Consider the following 9,169-nt stretch of genomic DNA (forward strand, 5'->3'; position numbering starts at 1 on the left):
GCAAGTCACATAACCAAGCTCAGAATCGATGTGGGAGGGGACCACGCCAGGATATGAGTACAGTAAGTCTCCTACGTATGAACCTTCAAGTTGCAAACTTTCAAAGACGCGAATGTGCCCAGAGAAAGGACAAAGAGAGACAAGAGGAAGAAGTAACTGAAGAACCAAAGAGATTCATGACACAGGAAATGGCAAGGGGATTTTCTGTATTTGAGGAGGCACTGCTGGTTTTTGAGGCACAGGACCCGAACGTAGAACGGTACACGAAGGTTGCAGCAGCCATTCAGAATGCAATCCAGTGCTACTGCATCATCTATGATGAGAAAGAAAGAGCTACTATCCAGACATCACTGGATCGTTTTTTTCAAGAGGGTAGATAGAACTGAATCCAGCAAGGAACCAGAACCTGTGCCATCCACGTCAGGTGTGCGTGATGTTGCAGCTTGCCCTCCATCTCCTATTGCTGACAATCCTTCAGCTCTACCATCTCCCACCTCCTCTCCCTCCTCCAGTCAGTAACTCTTCTTGCTGTTCACTCCATGCCAGCCCCTGGATGCCAGCTGTTGTACTGTACTACTGTACTTTTCAAGGTACTGTGCTGTAAGAGTCAAAATGTTTTCTTTATTTTGTGTGTGTGTTTCTTTGTTTTTTATGTAGTATTTGTGTGAAAAGTATTTTAAACCTATTACGGTACAGTACTATATAGCCGATTGTGTTAGTTGGGTACCTAGGCTAACTTTGTTGGACTTATGAACAAATTGGACTTACGAATGTGCTTTCGGAATGGAACTCATTCGTATGTAGGGGACTTACTGTACTGGGAGGCATAGTTCTTTGGCAGCCACCAAAGTACCAGTCTACCACAAGTTCTAATTATAGATCTTACAGCCAGGCAAGGACAGCCTAGGGATACAAGCAGAAGGAACTACTTGTTATCCTGGAAAAGTCTGGAGTTTTATCATCTGCTAAAGAGCTCAGCCAGCTTGTGGCATGTGGCTCCAGGGTAAGCACCAGTATGGCCTCTCTAGCCAATAAGAAGCCTCTAGAACAGGGAGTGAATGAAGGTGTCCTGAACCAGCCCAAAAAGGAACTCAAGCACCAGTTCCATGAGCCTGGGATGAGATCTAGGCACCAGAGTAGGCAATGGGAGGATGTATACCCCAGCTTCCTGCCCCTTAGGGGCGTTCCACACCACTTCCCAGAAGTCCCCCAGAAAGATTGAGCTCTAGTCGCCACAATGTCATCTGTTTATTTAATGGTTCCCATCCTTTCCCCATCTTACTCCTCCACTTACCTATCAGGGCTTCTTCCCAAATAAGCCACTGATACTCAAATTGGGCCTCAGGGTCTGCTTCTGAGGAACCCCAGGTTAAGACATTGAGGGTTGTGGGCCACTGCATGATCTCAAGTGTCATTCCCAGCTGGAAAAGTCCATGATCTGATCAGGGATGTGGAGATGTGGACTTGGCATTACACAGGCAAAGGCTTGAGCCCCTGCCCTCTTGCTCACCAATTCTGTATAAAGAGCTTTTGTTTTCCAAGACGGTCACCAACAATCCGTCCCATCCTTGTGTGCACACGCCATTCCTCCCATCAAGAGATGAAGTCTATTTCTCCTCTCCTTTGATTCTGGGCTGGCCTTATGCCTTGCTTTGACCGGGAGGGGTGGGGGGGGAAATGGATATTCCAGGGCTTCTGAGCCCAGACTTTAAAAAGCTTGTAGCTTCTACTCTTTTGTCCTCTTGGAAGATAGCCGTCATGTAAAAAGCCCTGCCACCCTGCTGGAAAGACCAGCATGGAGAAAGAGGGGCCCAGTCAGTCCCCAGCTATTCCAGCGGGTGGGCACTGGGGGATTTTGAGACGTCCAGTTGAAGATGTCAAAAGGGTAGTAAGATACAGTTAACTCCTCTGTATTTCTCTGAATAAGAGCCAGGGCCTTTCCTTCGTTGCTTGGGCAAAGAGGAGGAGTTTACGATTGTAAACGGCAAGGCTGTGTGCGTGTATGGGTATGCGCGTGTGTGGTGCGTGGGCTGAGTGTTTGAAACAGGCTGTGCAGTTTCCCGCGCCCTCACCGCCTCCCTCCTACAGACCAGGCCTCAGCCACACCTGCCCCCTCGATGCCCAGACTGCTAAGTCATCAAGCCCCCAGCAGGGCCAGGACCTCACTGTGCCAGCAGCTAATGTAGCACTCGAGCCCAGCAGGGGAAGCCTTTCTTCGTGCGCCCTCTGGAACCATCCTAGGATGCTACCCTCTCCTCTAATGCGATCAAGGTTCTCCTGGAGGATGCCCTTCCCTGAACCCCCTGGAGGGGTCGCTGCTCAACCTTGCACACACACACACACACCCCACCTTAAGGTCTGGAAGTTGGGTCACTGTCCTCTGTGGCTGGGTATCCACCGCTCCACCGCACCACCTCACCACCGGCTGCAGGGCAGGTAAACTGGAGTGGTGAGTCTAAGCCAATCACAGAGCTCCTAGTCTCTTGCTAGTGATTGGTGTAGGAGTGAGCATGTGAGCCAATTCTGGCCAATGAGATGTGAGGGGAGGTCTGCTCAGGGAGTTCTGGGAAAGGATTCTTTGCTCCTGGGAAGGAGACTCCCGGAAGGCGTGGCTCTTCTCTACCAATGAGCACTGAGGGGCCTGGGTGATTCCTGGACCTGCTGCCACCATCTTGGAATCATGAGGGTCAACAATGATTGGAGGAGGCTGAGGCAGACAGATGGGAGGAACCTCGATAATATGATTGTATTTTTGAGCTGTATTAACCTGAAAGCTCTCTTACTTCTGGACGTTTTATCAACGGAGATAATACAAGGCAGTATCGTTTGTTTGTTATCTAGACTCAAAGACACCCTAGTGAGGCAGCCCTGGGCTTCTCCCACCTCCAGGGGGCGCTTCCCTGGGACCCTCCCCTGTGCACTCAGGCACCTATGTAGATCCAGAGGGTCAGAGGCCCCCTGTGTGTCCTACTGCCAAAATCTGCCTGCCAGATTGAATACCCACTGCAGAACAGGTGTGACTCTGACCCTGAGGTCGTCCTCCAGCCAAAATGGGTGATGGCTGCTGATGCCTGTCTTCCAGACCCCCTTGCATGGCACTACAAGACCTGGCATTTCTCTTTAGCCTCATTTTCAAACCCGCTTCACCGCACTGTCTCTGCTTCAGGCACACTGTTCATTCATTCACTTAACAAAACCTTTCCCCAACCCTTGACCTGTGCCTGGCACTGTGTGAGAGGAGAGGACACATAGGAGAAGCAGGATTTGCCCCAGCCCCCAGGGAGCTCAGGCTCTAGTGAGAGAGCAGGGGTGTACATGACTGCAGTACGAGGTGCCAGGTGCTACAAGAGACGAGTGTGTGCACGTCAGAAACATAAAGGAAGAGTCTTAGGGCAGCAAAGGAAGGTATCACAGAAAAGGTGACATTGAGATGGGTGAGTTGGGTGAGTGGGAGAAGGACATTTAGTGCATCCTTAGCAGCCTCTGTTCCTCAGCCCCATCACGCAGACTCAGGGCACTGTACCTTTGCATTGGCTCTTCCCGTACCTGGAATGCCTTTCCCTTGCTTTGCTGGCCTGGAAACTCCTCCAAGGCCCAAGTCATAGAGTATGTTCTGTGAGAAGCTGTTCATGACTCCTGTGGGAGTGTCATGTGCTCGCCTCTGCTCCCACATCTTTGCACTCATTTCATTGTGAGAATTTGTTCCTGTTTTATTTGCTTGTCTGTTCCTTTCATCAGACTGTGAGGAAGGAACCAGGTCGTACTCACCTTTATATACCCAGCACCTGGCCCAGTGGCTGGCGCATACTAGACACCTGAAAGACAGTTGCTTTCTGCCTATGCCCTTTGTCCCCTCCCAGCCATGTTTTCCAAAGGGCTGAGCAGGCTCTAATATGATTGAGAGAAGCAATGACAGACTATAGGAAGTCCTGTCTGCTGGGCAGGCCCTAAAGGAAGCGGTCCAACTACCAAGGCAAGAGGAACAGTCCCCAGCCTTCAAGACCTTTCCATTCAGGGCCACCATGTACAGTGGTTCAGGTTGCTTACTGCACAAAGACATTGAACCAAAGGGCTGGGGTGGGGGTGGGGGGATGAAATACAGCCAAATCTCCATTTGCCAACCTTTTTGCCTTTGCACAGTGTTGCATCCACCCAAAGGGGCACCTTTTCTTAATATCCACAAAAGTTCTATGCAGAATAGCCATAGCCCTTGTCCACTTGTGGCAGAACCCTCACTTGTCACAGGGCTCCCCTGCCAGCCCCAAGCCTCTAGGGTATGGGGCCTAACCTGAGAGTTCTTGCTGAAGGACAGTTCCGATGAAGAGAAAACATCATTTGCCATAGCGCTATTGCTGTTGTTTATACTGTTCTGTTTTCTGGAAATTATACAAAGATAATGTTGCCTAGCCTGCAATGTACATCATGTTTGCTTTCAATCATGAGGGAAAGTGTGATTCTTACCATAAATGATAAGCATCAGTTACATGGGTCAATACAAAAAAGATCCACTGAGGGAGGTGGAGTCAGATAAAAAAAATAAGCACACAGAAATGCTCATCTTAAGGACCCAGACAGTTACTAAAGCTGCATTACAAATTTAGCTCTGAATTTCCTGGAAGCCAAAGTTCAAGGGCAATCTTGATCAGTTAGTTACATAATTTTTCATTCAATCAACCAAACATCGTACCAATATTGATGGCTATCTACTTTCTGCCAGGCACCGGGGTGGGTGGAGGAGGAAAGGCAATGGTGACAAGACAAGCATGAGTCTTGTCTTCATGGAGCTTACAATCTACTGGGGAAAATAAATTTTTGAAAATACAAGTAAACAGACAAATAAGTAAAATGATTACAAATTCTAATACATATAATGAAAGCAACAAATAAGGGTCTGAGAAAGAGAATAAGGGATATGGGGACTTCTATTTATAATGGAGTGGTCACAGAAAGCCCCTCTAAGGAAAGACAAATAAGCTGAGGCCAGTTGGACAAAAAGGAGCCAATCATCAGAGAAAAGGAAAGAGGAGCCAGAGATGGGAATAGCATGTGCAAAGGTCCTGTGGCAGGAAAGGAATGGGATAAAAACCTACCATTTACTCTAGGTCACACATTTGATAGCACTGATCCACTTCATCATTCTCCTTACCATCAGTAAGAGTCTGATTCCCTTGCTGCTCACACTTTAAGGCATCCTGCCCTAACAGGATATATTCAAGAAGCCTCATGTCAGTCTAATCACCCCAGATCCCCTTCTGCAGATTCAGCCAAGCCATGCCCCAGGCACTGGCCCAATTCAGATTGGAGGCAAGGGAGTCTGAAGCAGCTTGGATCCCCACAGGGTGAGAGGTTAGATATGCAATCACCATTCTCATCAGTCTAAGCCAGTGTCCAATTTTTTTTTAATTAATTTTTATTGGAGTATGGTTGCTTTACAATGTTGTATTAGCCTCCATGCACAACAAAATGAATCAGCCATACAGGTACAGATATCCCCTCCCTTTTGGACTTCCCTCACATTTAGGTTACCACAGTGTATTAGGTAGAGTTCCCTGTGTGATACAGTATGTTCCCATCAGTTGTCTATTCTATACATAGTATCAATAATGTATATGTGTCAATCCCAGTCTCCCAATTCCTCCCATCCCACCCCTAAGCCAGTGTCCAATCTTTGACCCCTGGGATCCCAAGTGACCCAGGCCCAGAGCCCAGGAGTTCTCCTAATTAGGATAATGGAATATTTATAAATAATACATGGGGGCTTCCCTGGTGGCACAGTGGTTAAGAATCTGCCTGCCAATGCAGGGGACACAGATTCGAGCCCTGGTCTGGGAAGATCCCACATGCCGCAGAGCAACTAAGCCTGTGAGCCACAACTACTGAGCCTGCGCTCTAGAGCCCGCGAGCCACAACCACTGAGCGCAAGTGCCATAACTACTGAAGCCCGCGCGCCTAGAGCCCGTGCTCCGCAACAAGCGAAGCCACCGCAATGAGAAGCCCGCGCACCACAATGAAAAGTAGCCCCCGCTCGCCACAACTAGAGAAAGCCCGCGCACAGCAACGAAGACCCAACGCAGCCCAAAATAAATAAATAAATAAATAGAAAATATATAAATAATACATAATACCTGGGGGCCCCTTGTAAGTTCTCTGCATTCTTGCCCCTCAAACCATGTACGCTTGAGCCAATAACACCCAAACCAGCCATGAAAAGAAACTAATTGGAACAGAGAACGCTGAACAGAATTTGCTGTGACTTTCCTTCCTTCCTTTCTTCCCGCCTTCCTTCCTTTCTTCCCGCCTTCCTTCAATCAATCATTATATGGTACCTACTCTGTGGAAGGTCCTGTGCTTTCCATACTGAGAGGGTGTGGATAGGGTGAACACTCAGCCTGGACCTTTCTCCCACCCAGGCTCGCCTCTCCATCTGGAGTGGCTGCCACCCATCTCTTCTGGACCAAATTCCATTCCTCTTCCGAATGGAAGCCGTCATCTTTGGCTCAGCAACCTCTGTGTGCCAGCCATCACTCTAAGCACTGGGGTAAATCAGAGAGACATGGTCTGCCTTCAGGGAGCTTAAAGTCCAGTGAGGAAGGCATTACACTCATCACTCCGCAACGCATGAAGTCACTCCACCTGTGGTGCGGGTTGCCCAAGGACACCACAGGGGCCTCTGAGAGTATAATGAGGCATCTCAGCCCCTCTGGGGGGCGCAGGGAAGGCTGTGCAGAGTCTTCAGGAGGTGCCAGCACATGGGGGTTTAATGTTCCCATACTGGGTCAAAAAATAGAAAATATAACAAATAGAAACAAAAAAAGAGGGGACAAACCCAGACCTGCATCGTTAGCTTTGTTCCCCCACAGCTGAAACTTTGCAAGACGCAGACCCCAGGGCTTCACAATGTGTCTCTGTAGAAACAATCCCACCATTAGCAGCAGGTTCCTGGGTTTGGGTCCTGGTGTCACCCCTTCCTCACTGTACTGCCCTGACTTGTCTATTATCATCCTCTCTGAGCCTCAGTTTCTCTGTCTATAGAATGGGGGCAACATCTCCCCCACGGGGTTGGCAGGAGAATCAAATGAGAGAGGCTTTCTACACGGTACAGGGTACGGGACTGGGCTTCATTCCTCCCAAGGTTCTGATCACTGTGACAGCCACGTGTTCTCTCTTGTCATTAAAGGCACTCTCTTTCGGAAAGTCCCAGAGTGTCGGTTTTGTCGACCCCCGGACATGCTGGTGCACAGCGGTGTTCTGAATGTGCCCCTCACAAAGCTCTGAGATTCCTGCCTCAGCACGAATCTCCTGTCCTCTCTGTCCAATTCTGATTTGACAGCCTGCTCCAAGTATCTATTTGATACTGCTGACAACCAAAATAGAAATCCCATCTCCAGCTACCCTGGATACAGCTTGTCACAGTCTTTAGAAGACAAACCTGGTGATGGGCTCACTTAGAATTCTTTCTCGTAAAGGAAGGAGTCACAGAAGCTAGACGTTGTGTCCCTTCATCCAGGTGTGTGGCAGAGGGAGGCGTGCTAATAAACTGGGGGACAGGTGGAATGTCCCCTTTTGCCAGGCAGAAAGCTGTTCGCTAGTCATGCCTGTACTGCGCTCTGGCATAATCTCACTCAGATGAATAGAAGCCGTCATTTAAGACAAATCTACTCTGAGCCAGGCCCTGTGCTAGGACTCCGTGTCCAACGCCGCTCGTGCTCGCAACCACCGTGCAAAGCCAAGACTGTCGTGTCCATTTTATGGATGAGGAAACCGAAGCTTCAGAGAGGGTTAATAATTTGTCCAGGGACTTCTCTGGTGGTCCAGTGGGTAAGACTCTGCGCTCCCAACACAGGGGGCCAGATTCGACCCCCGGTCAGGGAACTAGACCCACATGCTGCAACTAAGAGTCCACATGCTGCAACTAAAGATCCTGCATGCCACAGCTAAGACCCGGTGCAACCAAAAGAAATAAATAAATATTTTTAAAAAATAATAATTTGCCCAGAAAGTCACCCAACTGCAGAGTGCTAGGGCTGGGGTTTGAGCTCAGGTGTCTGCTCACAACACCACACTCTCTCTGCCTCAGTCATGGGCATTTCCCATCCCTCCCTTCTGTCCTTGGCCACTTTGGGTCCTGGCAGGCACAGCTGGTACCCGACCCCTGTGAGACCCATCGTTGTTAGACAGATTCAGGGAACGCTGGGCTGAATGTCCCCAGGGCCCCTGTGTCCGTGCTGACCCAGTCCCTGCTTTGATGCCGACTTCTTAGTCTGACCTTTGCCCTGCTGAAAAAGTCAGGAAGCCTCTGGAACCCACAAGCTGGAGTCTGCCCCAGGCCACCTGCTGATCTCCATCTGCCAGTCACCACCCCTCAAGCCTTCTAACTGGCCTACACTTCCAGTCGCCCTGCCACCAGGATGGCCTCCAGCACCGGGGCATGAGCTAGTCCACCCTTTGGACACTGGAGCTCAGGCAGCCCTTCTGTCTTGTTTCAAGTCCCAGACTCGTGTTAGCAGAGGTCCCCCTTTAGAATACCCTGCCTTTACTGACATTTCTCTCTGCCTGTATCCAGCCCCCAAGTGTAAACGCAGGAACCATCACCTGGCAGGTGCTCTGCAAGGAACGGTACTCACCTAGACTGTTGATGCAAGAAGGGTCTTTACACCCATCCTGCCCACCCCTACACTGCAGAGAGGAGACTGAGATCCAGAGAGGGGAAGAAGCACAGGGACAGGGTAAAATGTAGACAGAGTAAAATCTAGAACCCAGATCAGGTGGCTGCTGTTGATTATCAGGACATCTATTTATGATTAGCATCTGGAATGGCTTACAGAAGATAATGCTATAAAAATGTGGGGCTAGGGTCCTGTGGCCAGGCCAGGGCTTACCTATATATGTTTTTCACCACTAGGAAAAAGTACCCCTTCTTCAGGCAGACCCAGGTCCTCACCAGGGCAAAGGCCCAGCAAGCAGACCAAGGACTAGGTTTCAGGTCCTACTTGCCCCTTCAGCTGAGCACGTTTGTGCAGTGAAGAACCTGAACAACTGTACATGGCGGCCTTGCACATATAACACTGAAATAATTTGCTTAACTGTCTGCTTCTTCTACCAGAATAAGGGCTCTTTGAGAGTGGAGTCCTGTTTCATTAACTGTTGTATCAGTCTCCATCTTGGCAAA

Source organism: Eschrichtius robustus, chromosome 1 (assembly GCF_028021215.1).
Source record: "Eschrichtius robustus isolate mEscRob2 chromosome 1, mEscRob2.pri, whole genome shotgun sequence".
Classification (NCBI taxonomy): domain Eukaryota; kingdom Metazoa; phylum Chordata; class Mammalia; order Artiodactyla; family Eschrichtiidae; genus Eschrichtius; species Eschrichtius robustus.